The sequence below is a fragment of the Ovis canadensis genome, chromosome 1 (genome assembly GCF_042477335.2).
Source record: "Ovis canadensis isolate MfBH-ARS-UI-01 breed Bighorn chromosome 1, ARS-UI_OviCan_v2, whole genome shotgun sequence".
NCBI lineage: Eukaryota > Metazoa > Chordata > Mammalia > Artiodactyla > Bovidae > Ovis > Ovis canadensis.
This window is the reverse complement of record NC_091245.1, coordinates 22,925,149-22,939,327: the sequence shown is the minus strand read 5'-3', so window position 1 is coordinate 22,939,327 and position 14,179 is coordinate 22,925,149.

Here is a 14,179-nt window from a genome sequence, read left to right as displayed (position 1 = left end):
GGTAGTCTCCCCACTGGGATATGTGTGCCTTGTTCTCTCCTGGGACAAGACTCTGGCTCTCTCGTGGCCCCATCCCCAGTCAGCACACCAAGGCAGCTGGACTCGTGGGCTCCCAGCAGAAGAGGTGATGGAGTGGGCCAGAGGGGTTGGCATCTACCCCCAGGGCCATTAGGCAATGTGTGGGGACATTTTTGTCACAGTGGGTAGCCCTGGGATGCTGTTACCGAAACGCCAGCTGAGCCCAGGAGGACCTGAGCAGAGGTTTTGAGGAGCCAGAGAAATGGGTGGCCTTTGGGGGTGGGATGCCTTCCTTCCACTCTCCCCAGCCCCCAGCTCCCTACCGAGGGTGGTTATTCTGAGGGCCCGGGAAGCTTCCTAAGGAGGTAACTAGCATCAACAGAGGAATTAACTAGACTGGGGCCGGCCTGAGGGCGAGAGTGGAATCTGCATTGGGAGGTCCTTGGGTGGGAGGCAGCCTGGAACATTCAGAGGACTAGGAAGATTCCACGGTGGGTGGTGTGATGGTACTACCTGTGTGTGTGCTAAGTCACTTCAGTCGTGTCCAACTCTTTGTGACCCTACGTCCTTGGGATTCTCCAGGCAAGAATACTGGAGTGGGTGGGTTGCTATGCCCTCCTGGGCAGGGGGGGATCTTTCCAACCCAGAGCTTACCACTAGTGCCACCGGGGAAGCCTGATGGTACTACAGCAAAAGGCAAACCGGGAGAAGTCAGCAGCCCCTGGGAGCCACGGAGGAGTTACAGTCTTATCCAAAAAGCATCAGCAAGCCGTAGACGTAAGCAGCAGGAAGGACTGTATTTTCAAAAGATCCCGTTGGCAACACGGTTAGGCGAGAGTAACAAGGGGTGCCCAGTGAGGGGGGTTGATGGTACAATCCAAGCTCAGATGACAGCTCAGATGTGGCAGAGGTATGCATGGGTGGCATGGATGGAGGGTGAGCCGACAGACCCTGGTGATGGTCCCGCTGGGGAGGTGAGGGAGCAGAAAGTGTCAGGCTGACTGAGCTGAGGATGGACTGCTGGCTGTGGTGCCAGGCACAGAGACCAACAGGATCCCTGGCATGGGTGTTCTGTTTGAGGTCTGTTTGTGTTTCAAGTCCCTTTAAGAAGGGAAGAGCTCAAGTAGGCAGTAGCCTGTGTGGTTCTTAGCCAAGAGGAGAGAGACATGTCATTCGCAAAGAGAGCTGAAGTCAAGGGTACGATGAGGTCGTGTAGGGAAGGAGGATGGGGTGAGATGAGAAGCAGGATAAAGGTAAAGGCCCAGGACAAGAGGGCAAGCCAGCAAAAGACCTGAGAGAAATCAGCTGAGAGCAACAGAGCATGGCCCCAAGAGGGGATGAGGCTAACTCTCCAGGCCTTTGCACAAACTCCTCTCTCTGTCTGAAATCCATCCTCTTCCAACCAGCCCACTCCTGATCTTTCAAAGCACAGCACAGGTCCAATGTCCTCCAGGAGGCACTCCTCAGCGCTGCTCCCTCCCCGGAACCAGATGAGGTTCTTGGGCTTCCCACACCCCCTGGGCAGAAGCAGGTGTTGGAGAGAGTAGAGCTTTGGAGCTGGACAAGCTGCTCTCCAGACGTCTCAGTCTCCTCAACTGTCAAATGGAATTACTGCTCTGCAGGGATTCTATTTCTCCTGAAGATCAAATGATAGAAAGCATAGAAAACCTATACTTCCTAACAAGACTCAGGAAGTAGAAGCTGCAATTTTCTTAGTTCTTATCACATTGTAGTACAGACATCTGCTTTTGTCTCTTCTCCGGCTCAGCCCTCGAGCTCTCTTTACCTGATAGGGTTTTTATCCATCTCAGCATCCCCAGTGTCTGGCCCAGAGCCTGGTACATTACAATGTACCATGTGCTTATTGTAATCAGAGTCAAGGGCATTTGGTGGGAACAGGAGTGTTCAGGGTAGAATTCCTGCAAGAAGAGGGGCTGAAGCCAGCCCCACCCCCCCACCGCCACCCCTCACCATAAAGCAGTGCAGTGGGAGGACCAGGGGACGGGAGAGGGAGAGGGTCGCAGGGAGGAGGCAACAGCTTGAACACGTTTCTCCCAGCCGAGGGGCCTGGAAAGGACTTCTCAGCTGAATTTCGACCTCTGAGTCACATATTCTCTCTGAATTTCAGGCAGCCCCAGCCCTGGGGCTGAGCTGGCGAAAAGCGAAACTCAAGTCCTGCCTCAGAGCGGCCCCCAGTGAACCCAGGCCCGCCCCCCACCCCCAGGCCTGGCCTCGCTGCCCCTTGCCTGCCTGGGCCAAGCAGAGCTGGTGGCTTCCTCCAGCCCCGGGTCCCTGGCGGCTTCTCTTCCAGCCTGGGCAGGGGCCCCCGCACTGTGGGCAGAACTTGGACTCCAGAGCTGGGTAGGAATGTTGCTCCCCACTACACACAGTGGGGAAGTGTGGGAAACTTGGGAAGTTTCTCCACTCTCTGGGTCTCGCTTTATCTGCAAAATGGGGAGCGTATCATTGTAAGAATTAAATTTTCATGTAATTAAAGTGAAAGTGGCTCAGTCATGTCAGACTATTTGTGACCCCATGGACTACACAGTCCATGGAATTCTCCAGGCCAGCATACTGGAGTGGGTAGCCTTTGCCTTCTCCAGGGAATCTTCCCAACCGAGGGATCAAACCCAGGTCTCCCACATTGCAATTGGATTCTTTACCAGCTGAGCCACAAGGGAAGCCTGAGAATACTGGAGTGGTTAGCCTATCCCTTCTCCAGGGGATCTTCCCAACCCAGGAATCGAACCAGGGTCTCCTGCATTACAGGCAGATTCTTTACCAACTGAGCTATCACGGAAATCTGTAATTTAAGTACATAGCTCATCAGTTCAGTTCAGTTCAGTCGCTCAGTAGTGTCCGACTCTTTGCAACCCCATGAATCGCAGCACGCCATAGAAGGTGCTTAACAACCTAACAAGTGTCAGCTTCCTCCCCTGTCCTCGGACTAGGGGCAGGAAAAGTGGGCACTGGCTGCACCCATGTGCCAGAAGCCTGCAGCACCCTTGCTTCCTCCCACAGAGAGACTCAAACTTTAAGCACAGCATGGCAGATTTTTACTCCCATTTTACCTGTGAGGAAACCATGGCTTCAAAGGTAGCAGAGCGAGGGTTCAAACCAAGGGCCACCTGACCTTGGGTTTACAGTGGCAGGTTCCAGTGGGAACATAGCCCTATTCCAGAAGTTGGACACCCTGGCACTAGTCCTTCTACCAGCAAAGCTCCTGGCCTCTGGCAGGCCTGGCAGCTCACTGAGCCCCTCACTGAAAGTCCAGAGGGCTCAGCGACTCACGAGCAGAACCCAGAACTCATGCCCGAGCTCCGAGCCAGAGCCTGGCACCAGAAGGTTTGTTGAGTGACTAAATGAAGGAATTCCCAACTCCTAAAACATCCATCTCTAAGGGTGCTAGATAGCGAGGTAAGTAAATAAAAATAAACAGGAAGACTGAGGAAAGTAAATGTGAAGGATTCATTTAGTTATCAGTATAAGGAATTAAAGTAATTAATCACAGATAATTAATACACTCTTGATCATCTTTTATCCACAGTCCTCCCCTCTCTTCCCATACAAACATCTATTGGGTGCCTACCACGGACAGGTACAAGGACGACAGTACTGAATGAGCGCTATGTGACTACCACTATCCTAAGCATTTGACGTGATCTTCTCCCTTAACATGGCTCCAAGAAGTAGAAGCTATTGTTATCATTCCCATTTTACAGGTCAGGAAACAGAGCTAGAAATTAAATACCTTAGTCACAGTAACTTAGAAACAGGCAATGCCCAGATTTATATCCAAATACACAAATCTCAGAGCCAAGAGGGAACATGTTTTTTGCACCAAGGAACTCACTGGATGATTGAATAAGGGGTGTGCATAGTCAGAATAAGACAGAAGACTGAGATGAAGTACGTAGCATGGGGCTAGGCAAAGAGAAAATTCAAAGATGAGTGTTATGAGCACTAATTTTATTGTTTAAATATGACTAACTTTATTGTTAAGTATTGTTTAAGGAAGATAGTCATTTTGTTATTAGTACTCCTCTCTGTTCCTTGGTGTCTACTGAACTAAAAAAAGAGAAACAAAAACAGGGAGGCGGGATGAGAGAAAAAATCCTTTAGAGGTAGCCAAAGAGCCCACACACTTTGACTAAGGAGGAAAGTGAGGCCCAGAAAAGAGTAGGAAGCTCCTCCCCGCAGTCCACCAAAGTCGGAAGCTCCGGCGTTGTTGAATGTCGAACACCAGCTTCCAGAGGGGATAAAGCCTGGTCTGTAGCCTATGCCACCTTTTGTGGAGTAAAGACTCCTCATGGCCAACTTCAAGCTACTAAAGGGGGGTCACGGAAGAGCAGAGCTAGACGGAGATGTGATGGACAGCTCCAGGACATGGCTGAATACCGCACAGGCCCTGACGGCCTGGAGCCCTCCAGCTGCCCCTGCTCCAGAGGCACAGGAAGGACCAGGGCCAGACAAACGTGGAACCTGGGAGACCTCTGAGGTTGAAAAGGCCTTTCTGCTCCGCACACTCAGGTCATCACGGTTTTTCCCCAGCACAGCACGGCTTGGGCGTCAGACCACCTATCCTTCTCTGGGAGCCCAAGTTGCTCATTCTGTGTACTGTCCCATGACTTGTAAAGGTCAGACTTGGTGGGGAGGGGCAGGGCAGGAACATCCTGGGTGACCAGTAAGATACTACAATATCTGCTTCCTTTGCACTTCTGAGGGACTGATGGGCAAATGGTCTTGGCTGGGCTCGGCTACTCCCTTGATCCAGACAAGACCACCAGGTGGGTTCATTTCGTAAGCACTGCATTTATTCATTTAAATATCTAACACTGGTTCCTTTTCATGGCTTGTTTCCTTCCCCCTGTGGCCTAGTCCCCTAGTGCTCTCAGCTCACCAGTCCAAGACTTGGACTCAAACACAGGCAGAGCCGGCGATCCCTGCAGAGCCCCTCCACATCAGGGCCCTACCTTCCACAGTTAGCTCTTCCTCTGACTTAAACTGGGGCCCTTCTATTAAAATTACCTTACCGTTAGCAATGGTAATGAAAAACAACAGTTTCATTTACTCTAATATCTATGAACAGATTACTTAATATTAGCTCAATGCTATCCCAAACAAAAGAAATAGTTAAGCCCCTGCTGTGTGTCAGGAACGTAATAATGTATATTATATGTAATCTTCCAAGCAAAGTGAGGAGAAAAGTTATTGTCTGCATATTTACTAATGAATAAAGTTCTGCTTAGAAAGGTGACATAAGGTGGGTGAAGTCCCATGGCTAGTGGGTGACTGAGCCAGGATTGGCTGATTGGCTGAGCCAGTGATACCCAGTGATATCCAGGTGTATCTCTATTCTATAATATTTAATTGCTCCTCTTGATTAAGATAAAAATCAGGATAATTCTGAGAGAGTGGACCTAGGATGGGCATACTACTTTCCTATTCCTTTGTAACAAATCATCTCGAATTTAGCAACTGAAAGCAACGCTCAGGACTTCCCTGGTGGTCCAGTGGCCAAGACTCCATATTCCAAATGCAGGGGCCCAGAGGCTAGTTGCCTGGTCAGGAACTAGACTCCACAGGCTGCAACCAGGAGTTCACGTGCCACAGTGAAGACCCTGCATGCGGTAATGCCACAGGTAAGACCCAATGCAGCCATGTAAATTAAAAACAAACAAACAAAAAAGGCAACTCTCATTCACTGTCTCACAGTCTGTAAACCAGGAATCCAGGCGGGCTCACCTGGGTCCTCCGCTCAGTGTCTCATAAAGCTGAAATCAAGGTGTCAGCCAGGGAAGGTCTTGCAGGGGAAGCTCTGGAATAATTCAGCTTCTTAAGGTCACACACATTCTTTTTCACATGGTCACCCCCATCTCCTAAGCCAGCAACAGCGAGGCAAGTCCTTCTTGCGCTTCCAATACCTCTGACTTCCCCTTCTCCCCCCAGCTGGAGAAAGTCCACTGCTTTTAAGTGCTCATGTGATTACAGTGGGGCTACCCAGCTAATCCAGGATAATGCCCCTATCTTAAAGTCACCTGCACCATAAAATATAGTGTAATCACAGGAGTGATGCCTTATATTCACAAGTTCCGGGGTTAGGACAGGACATCTCTGGGAAGCTGTTTTAGAGGTTCTGCCCCCTGCAGTGGGTAGGCTTTGTAGAGTGGAGGTTCTAAGGGGATCCTCTAGGAAGGTCAGACTGTGAGGGAGATGGGCTTCCCCTTGGGGGCGTTGAACACCGAGAAATTACTGTGGGGGCTAACCGGAATGGTCCCAGGCAAGGAGGCAGGGTTTATAGGGTGAGGGTGGGGATGACAAGAGAGAGAGAGGAGGAAAGAAATGTTAACAAAAGAATAGGCTTTACATCTATAGAGAAGTTCAAGTTGTCTCTTCTTCCTTGTGAGCGTTCCTAAAAGATGCCCGATAAATAAAATGCTGCTGCTGCTGCTAAGTCACTTCAGCCAGGTCTGCCTCTGTGTGACCCCATAGACGGCAGCCTATCAGGCTCCCCCGTCCAAGAATCTCTTCCCTGGGATTCTCCAGGCAAGAACACTGGAGTGGGTTGCCAAGTGAAATCACTCAGTCGTATCCGACTCTTAGCGACTCCATGGACTGCAGCCTACCAGGCTCCTCCGTCATGGGATTTTCCAGGCAAGAGTACTGGAGTGGGGTTACATTGCCTTCTCCGGATAAATAAAATATGTGAACAGACTGTGCTGCTCAGTTCACATGGAATGGGCTGGGTTGAGAGTCATTCGGTAGACTGGGATTAGAGCTGAGTTGGGATGAGTTGGATGGGATCATACAGGTCGAATTGGAAATAAGCAGCTTCTTTAGACAGAGTGTTGGTGTGGGCTAGATTGAGATGAGTTGCATGGAGTTTAGATCAACTGAGATAGAAAGATGCGAGCAGGGGTAGCTCTGGGGCTGGGTTTTGCCGGGCTACATTGATTAGGGTCAGGGTGGACTAAACAGGCTTGGATGGGTTGGAAAGGTTTGGAGCAGGTTAGACCCACTTGGGAGAAGGCAATGGCAACCCACTCCATACTCTTGCCTGGCAAATCCCATGGACAATGGAGCCTGGTAGGCTGCACTCCATGGGGTCGCTAGGAGTCAGACACAACTGAGCAACTTCACTTTCACTTTTTACTTTCATGCATTGGAGAAGGAAATGGCAACCCACTCCAGTGTTCTTGCCTGGAGAATCCCAGGGACTGGGGAGCCTGGTGGGCTGCTGTCTATGGGGTCGCACAGAGTCGGACACGACTGAAGTGACTTAGCAGCAGCAGCAGCAGCAGACCTATTTGAGGGTTGGGTTAGCTGGGGATTGGTTAGTATTTAGTGGCAGAGACAGAATCCACTCTGGATAGCTTGTATGCTATGCTCAGTCACTCAGTCATGTCCAACTCATTGTGACCCCATGGACTGTAGCCTGCCAGGCTCCTCTGTCCATGAGGATTCTCCAGGCAAGAATACTGGAGAAGGTTGCCATGCCCTCCTCCAGGGGATCTTCCTAACCCAGGGATCAAACCCAGGTCTCCCACACTGCAGGCAGATCCTTTACCATCTGAGCCACCAGGGAAGCCCTGGATTGCTTAAGCCAAAATAAATGTATGAATGGGTTTTTAATGGCTTACAGTAATGGTTGAAGAGCTGAAGAAGCAGATTCTAGGCTGTATCTTCAGGACCAACTCCCAAAACTGCCCTGCAGACTTGGACCACCAAGGCAGTCGCTTCTTTTGCAACCATCAGGAAGCCATCTGCCAAATCCGGAAGCCACTAGTCAAGCTTCTGGTTCCAGAAACATGCTCCTTGGTATGTCTACACCAGCAGAAATGCACAGCTCAGTATGAAAGCATGACAAGGTCTAGCTTCAGAGGAAAAAAAAGTATGATAAGGAAATTCTTTGGCTAGATAACACAAAAGTAGAAGAAATGTTCATAATTGTACACCATACTGCTTTTTCTAATTTTGCATGTTTTTGAAAATTACTAGTATTATTGCAAATATTGATGGGTATCTCATGCCCTGCCTGTCTTTCCATTTGAAACACTTCTGAATGAACTGCCTTGCAGGAATTCATGGCACCTGGTGAAAACTACATCACATCTTAAACTGTAATTTTAGGGCAGTCTGGAAAATGTAGTTTCTAGCTTTTCAGCATCTGCAGGATAAAAAGGCCCAGTCTAAGGAGAGAGGAGAGACTGAATGAGTTACTCCACACTATCTACCACCACCGAGCTAAGTGGGGAGTGGTTGGAATAAGTGGGGATAGACAGGTTGCCTGATTGAGGCAAGTTGGACTGAGTTGAATTGGAAGGTGTGGGATGTGTGGGGCTGAGCTGAATGGAACTGGGCTGGGAGGTAATGGAGCAGTTGGATTGTGATGGGTGGTTTGGGCTGGGAGCAGCTCTGGGGCTGACACTTGAACACTGGTGTCAAGCTCTTTGCATCCAGTGGAGTGAGAGTTATGCTCAGTGGGAGCTAGGAAAGGAGGACCTGGAGGATGGCTGTGTTGCTGAGAATGACACCTCTATTAGTACATCCACTCCACTACCTGGGACCAGGCTTATCCCCACTTCATGCAAACTGGCCCTATCCCCAGGCTTAGGACATGTCCAGTGTTCAGTTCAACCTCCTTTGCTCTCCTTAAAATGAAGTCAGTTAGAGCAAGAGGCTTGAGGAATAAGTTTCAAACAGAGAAACTTGCAGGATGTGTTGTCTTGGGGCAAAGCCAAACCCCAAATCAGGATATCAGAGCCATATGGTTTCCTCCCTACGTTTCTGGGGGGAGGGGTTGTGGATTTTATGGAATCTGGGACTATTTCTGGAGCCCCACAGGTGCTCTGTTCACGGAGCCAAGGTAAACGGGTGCTGGCAGGCACACACGGCTACATACACCCAGAGTCATGTGTGCGAGCACAGGGCTTCCCGGTTTGCAGCACACTGTCAGCGCCTATACCTTCCCTCAGAACTGCTCTGTGAGGCAGGCGTCATTATCATATCCCAAATGGAGACATTTGTGCTCAGAGAGCCTAAGCGGACTGCTCAAAGACACACAGCAAAGTGAGGATTCGTGTGATTGTGTTTATGTGAACACTGTCTATATCCTGGACTAGACTCCAGCCTCCAAGAGGTTTGAAGTTTTGCCCATCTTGCTCATGGTTGTAGTCCCAGCATCTAGAACAGTCCTAGCACATAGTAGGTGTTCAATATATACTTACTCAGTACACACATACATTACTAAATAAATGAGAAACTCAAGCCTCAGAAACCCATGTTGTTTTCAGAGCGACAGGCACACACACCTGGGTATGCACAGACATGGTCTTTGTGACATGGGCCCTTTGTCCCACGTCTTTAAAGTCTTATCCCATCTCTGCTCACTGATATTGCCTGGATCAGGTCACGAATTCATGCACTTCCTGACCCACTGGCTCAGGAAGAGAAACGTCTGGACTCAGAACTCCAAAATGCCCCCCGCGATCTTGGCATGACCAGTGCATGGACACATGTCTCCCCCTCCTGCATCACCAGCCTTCACTGAGACTCTCTTTGGGGTACAGAGCAGAGGAGACACCGGGCAGTTCCATTTGGCAGTTAGCCTTGCCCTTCCAAGAGAGGACAGGATAGAGGTCTTGGACTTTGTCTCAGCTCAGTTGGAGAAGCCTGCAAGTCTGCCCGCTCACCCAGTGCTCAGAACTGGGTTCCCGTCCAGTTTGCACAGAGCATCTTGGGATGGCTGTGTCCTCGTCCCCATTTTGCACACAAAGAAACTGAGGCTTCTAGAAAGAAAGTAACTGAACTTCCCAAGGTCACTGACTAGAGAGTGCAGGGTCTAGATCAGAATCGAAGTCTGCGTCACTCTGAAATCCATAGGCATTCGTGACAGGAACCCCAGGCCACCCCTGAGGGGGTACATCTCTCCTTCACCCCAGGCCCTGTGAAGGGCAGAGGGGCCAAGTCCCCTCTTCCCTGCATCCTGCTTCTGCACTCAGCCTGGGCCAGCACAGAGTAGGGGGGCGGGGGGACATTTCTTGCTGCCTCCGACTGGTATTGACGGAGCAAGTGACTATTGTAAATGCTACGGTGTTGTGTAATCAGTAGGAAAATGTGACTATGTCCCCAGAGATGCCACTGGCATTTTGGAGAAAATCCCATCCTTGATTTACTGGGCTGGTTTAGTTGAAATGTCTGGGTGACAGGGACAGGCTGGAGGCTCTGCTATCTGGGGCTGGACAGATCGCTTGCTGCCCTAGCCCCTGCCTAGGAGAGTAGGGACTGGGTGTGTGGGTGTGTGTGGTTCCAGGTGTGAGTGTGCATGAGCACAGGAGCAGTGCACAGGGGCCCAAGCTCTCGAGTCACACTGTGGGCTCAGATCTCAACTCTGCTCCTTACTCAGTCTCTCTGCACTCATTTCCTCTACCGTAAAACAGGGACGGCAAAAGTGCCCAGCTCTGTAGTCTGTCATGGGATTAAGTGAGAAGATGTAGGAAAGCAGATAGCATGCAGTACAGAGTCTGGTGCATGACCGATGATAAATATTTGTGGAGTGAAAGAGTGAATGCATGAGCAAACAAAGGGAAAGTGCATGAAAGCGTGGAGCAAGGAGCATGGCGCAGCAGAAAGAGGAGAGCGTTTAGAGTCAGGAGACCCAAGTTGGAGCCATGCCTATCATTTACTAGCTGAGCAACCTTGGGCAAGTCACTTAACCTCTCTGAGCCTCAGTTAATAATAGCAATAATCCCTGCCTCTCCAGTCGTTGTGAGGATTAAACAAAAGTACAGGGTGGAACTGCTCTGTCAACGGCAGGGCACTGTGCAAATGTTAGTTCTAATTATTCTCCACAATTATGACTGCTCCGCGGGAGGCCTGTGTGTGAGTGAGCATGGGGGAAGGATGTGGTGAGGGTGGGCCTGTGACCAGGCTATGTGTGCACGTTGATTGCATGTGGACGTGTTTGGAGAACTGGGGCCATTAGAAAAACCATCAGCCCTCTAAGTTGTTCTTTCTTTTGCTAAACTCAACCTGCCAGGCTGACATCGGAAGCAGGAATTAGTGGGAAGTCTGGGGGGACAGGATTAGTGGCTGAACTTTCTATTCCTGGAGACCCTCTTTTCTCAGGAGGTCAAAGCAATTTCCATATATTATCCTGCTGGCAGCTTGGGAAGGTCAGGGAAACGGCAAACACATGACTCTTATTCCTCAGATGGAGAAACCAAGGCAGGAAGGGCAGCTGCTGAAGCTAGTCCTGCCTGGACTCTGTTGGAACCATCAGCAGAAGGACGCTACAGCCACCCTGGCCTCTCCCAGTCAGACCAGCTGGCAATGGCTCATTCATTCTAGTGTTTATTACAGTCCCCCTGGTCCCCATTCCCAGTTCTGGGCTGTGTGTATTTCAGGGGCAGACTGGAGCAGGAACCCCAAGTCCCTGCCATACAACCCATAATCACTGGAAGGTCTTCCTCTGTCTCAGTCTCCACCTTTCAGCCTCTAGCCAGCTGTTGCCCTAATTCCCCTCTACTAATCTTTCAAGTTCAATCCACTTCTTCCAGGAAGCCTGCCAGACTGCTCTATCTGGCAGATGAAGAAGTTATTCTTCGTTGAGCCATTGCAGCGTTGGAACTGGGAGAAGGAAGGGGCTTGGAGGCCCAGCCACATTGCACCTCTGAGGATGGGTCAAACCAGGATGTGCTCTCTGAAGCCAATCAGAGTAAGAGTTACTCATGTGCTGTGACTGTGGAGCTGGTGAGCCTTGGAGCCTCAGGGTAAGTTCTCTGAGTCTCAGAATTGGTCTCCAGACCAGCAGCATCACCCAGGAACTTGTTAGAAATGTCAACTCTAACGCCAGACCTGCACGAGAAACTCTGGAGGAGCGGAAGCAATCCTCCTCTCATCCTGATGCTTCAAAAGATCACAAACCACTGGGCTCAACGATGCTAGTTCCTCACATCCACACCCAGACACCTGCCCCTGAGCAAGCTCAGGAAGCCCCACCTTCCCCACACTGGCTTTGGTTCACCCTGAGGAGGGTTCTTGCCCCCGAGACCCAGTATCTCCCCAGAGAGGGAGGGGCTAACAGCTCCACTGCCCTTTCAGTTCCTATCACCCGCCTCAAATACGTCTCCTGCCTTTCTACTATGTCACCCCTTGATGCCTCCAGGGGGAGACTGCCCCCCTGGAAGCCTCTTGGATCTTCTATAGAGCAGGGACCCTACCTGCCACCTCTTCCTTTGCTCACTTCCCCACCAAGACCCAGCCCTCACTCACCCGGCCTCCTCACCCTCCATGTGTCTGGGGCAAGCCCTAAATCTTTCCTTGTGTGGCTCTAGGGAAGTGGCTTCTTCCTTCTCGGGGCCTGCGTGTCCCCTCTCATGAGGAGAAGCCCTCCCAGAACCTGCCTAAGGTCCTGGACAAGGTCAGTGGACTGCAAGGCAGTGAGCAGTAGGCCACCACCACTGCTCCTCAAGTCCCAGCAAGTGGTCAGACCCCTGAGGTGCCAGGCTTACCGTCCACCCCAGGAGGAGCACAGTCCTCCACCCCTCCTCCTTTCCAGTGGGGTAGTCACAGCAGTTGCCATCTTCCCTGATGAAAGCACCTACTGTTCCAGAACCAGCCGCCTGACTCCATGCTCTGCAAGCTTTGACCCCTGTCTCATTAATCCACCCCTCCCCCAACAGTCTGAGAAGCACCTCATCCCAGTGTTCAGGTTCAGAACTGATGCCCAGAGAGGTTCTGTGGTTTGACTGCAATCTCACAGCCAGTACAAGAATGAAATTCCAACCCAGATCTAACTCCAAAGTCCTCTTGCTTAACCTCCAAGAGAACAAGAAGGCCACCACTGGAGCAAGGAGCAATGGGAGGCAGGAAAGCAGAGGCAACCTGGATGCCGGCTCCACTCCTTGCCAGTGAATGGCTGTGGGTCGTGGGTCTGTCTCAGCTGCCCCATTTGTAGACTGCAAATACTTCCTGCCCTGCCAGCCTCACTCACCTCAAGAACAGAGGTGGTAGCGCATGGAAAACTGCGGCGGTGTCCAAACACTGGGACCGAGTGCGTACCATGCTTTACAGTTTACGAAGTACACGGTATACGAAGCGCATCCCTGTGTGACCTCCAGTCACCCTGTCTGAAGCTCATCAACCCTCTCCAGCATCATCGCAAACAGAGGCGGAGGAGTCAGATGCTAGACCGCAGGGGCCGGGCCAGGAGCCGGGTGCGCCTCCGGCCACGAGCGCAAGGGGGCGCCATGGGCTCACAGCGAGCTGGGGCGGCGGAACCCACCGCGAGAGATCGCTTTCTGTACTCTTACTCACAGCAACCAGGCTCCGCAGAGCGCCGAGGGGTGCCCGGGTTCCAGGAGCGACAAGGAGGGGTGGAGGAGACTTGCGCCGAGTCTGAATTTGAAATGTGAAGTCCGGAAAGTCAGCTGCCTCCCCCCGCTGTGTGACCTCCCCTGAGACGTTCGACCTCTCTGAGCGTCACTTACACAGAAATACAACTCCCTCCACCGATGCTGCTCTAACCCAGTCCGCCAAAGGCTCCTGAAACCACAAAATGAGATCGCTCATTCAGACTAGCAGTGCAAACTGTAAACCCTCCTTCCCACGTAGAAATTCGCCCCTTTCTCACTCTTCTTGGACTCTGCATCCGAAGCCCCTCGGAGTCAGCACGCAGGGATCTCCGCATTCTCATTTTACAGAAGCGCAAACGAAGGCTCAGAGAGGTCGCTCTTTCGGGGTCTTGTGGCTCATTTGGGCATACACGGAATGGTCTCCTGACACCAGCACCGGACTGTCCCTTCCTGGTCCAGCGGCCTCAGGTACCTGGCAGCACTGACCTCTGCTGACTGGGTACGTATGAGCCTTCCGCAGAGACCGGAGTGCTCAGGAGTCTGAAACTGTCGAAGCCGAGGAGCCCATAAGGTCCGGACCTCCCGCGTGGGCCCGGAGGCCTTGGGCCTAAGGCCAAGGGCACTCGGACCCCAATTCTGGTCCTATCTTCTAGCTCGGCCACACTGCCATCCCTGGGCGTCCCTGGCTGCAGCGCATCCGCTGTGTGATGGGGGCCTCTCTTTGGAGGCAGAGGGCTCACCCCAACTCCGGACGCCGGGGGCTCTCCGCCCGCGGGCCCCCACCCTGCCTCTTCCGAGCCCACCTC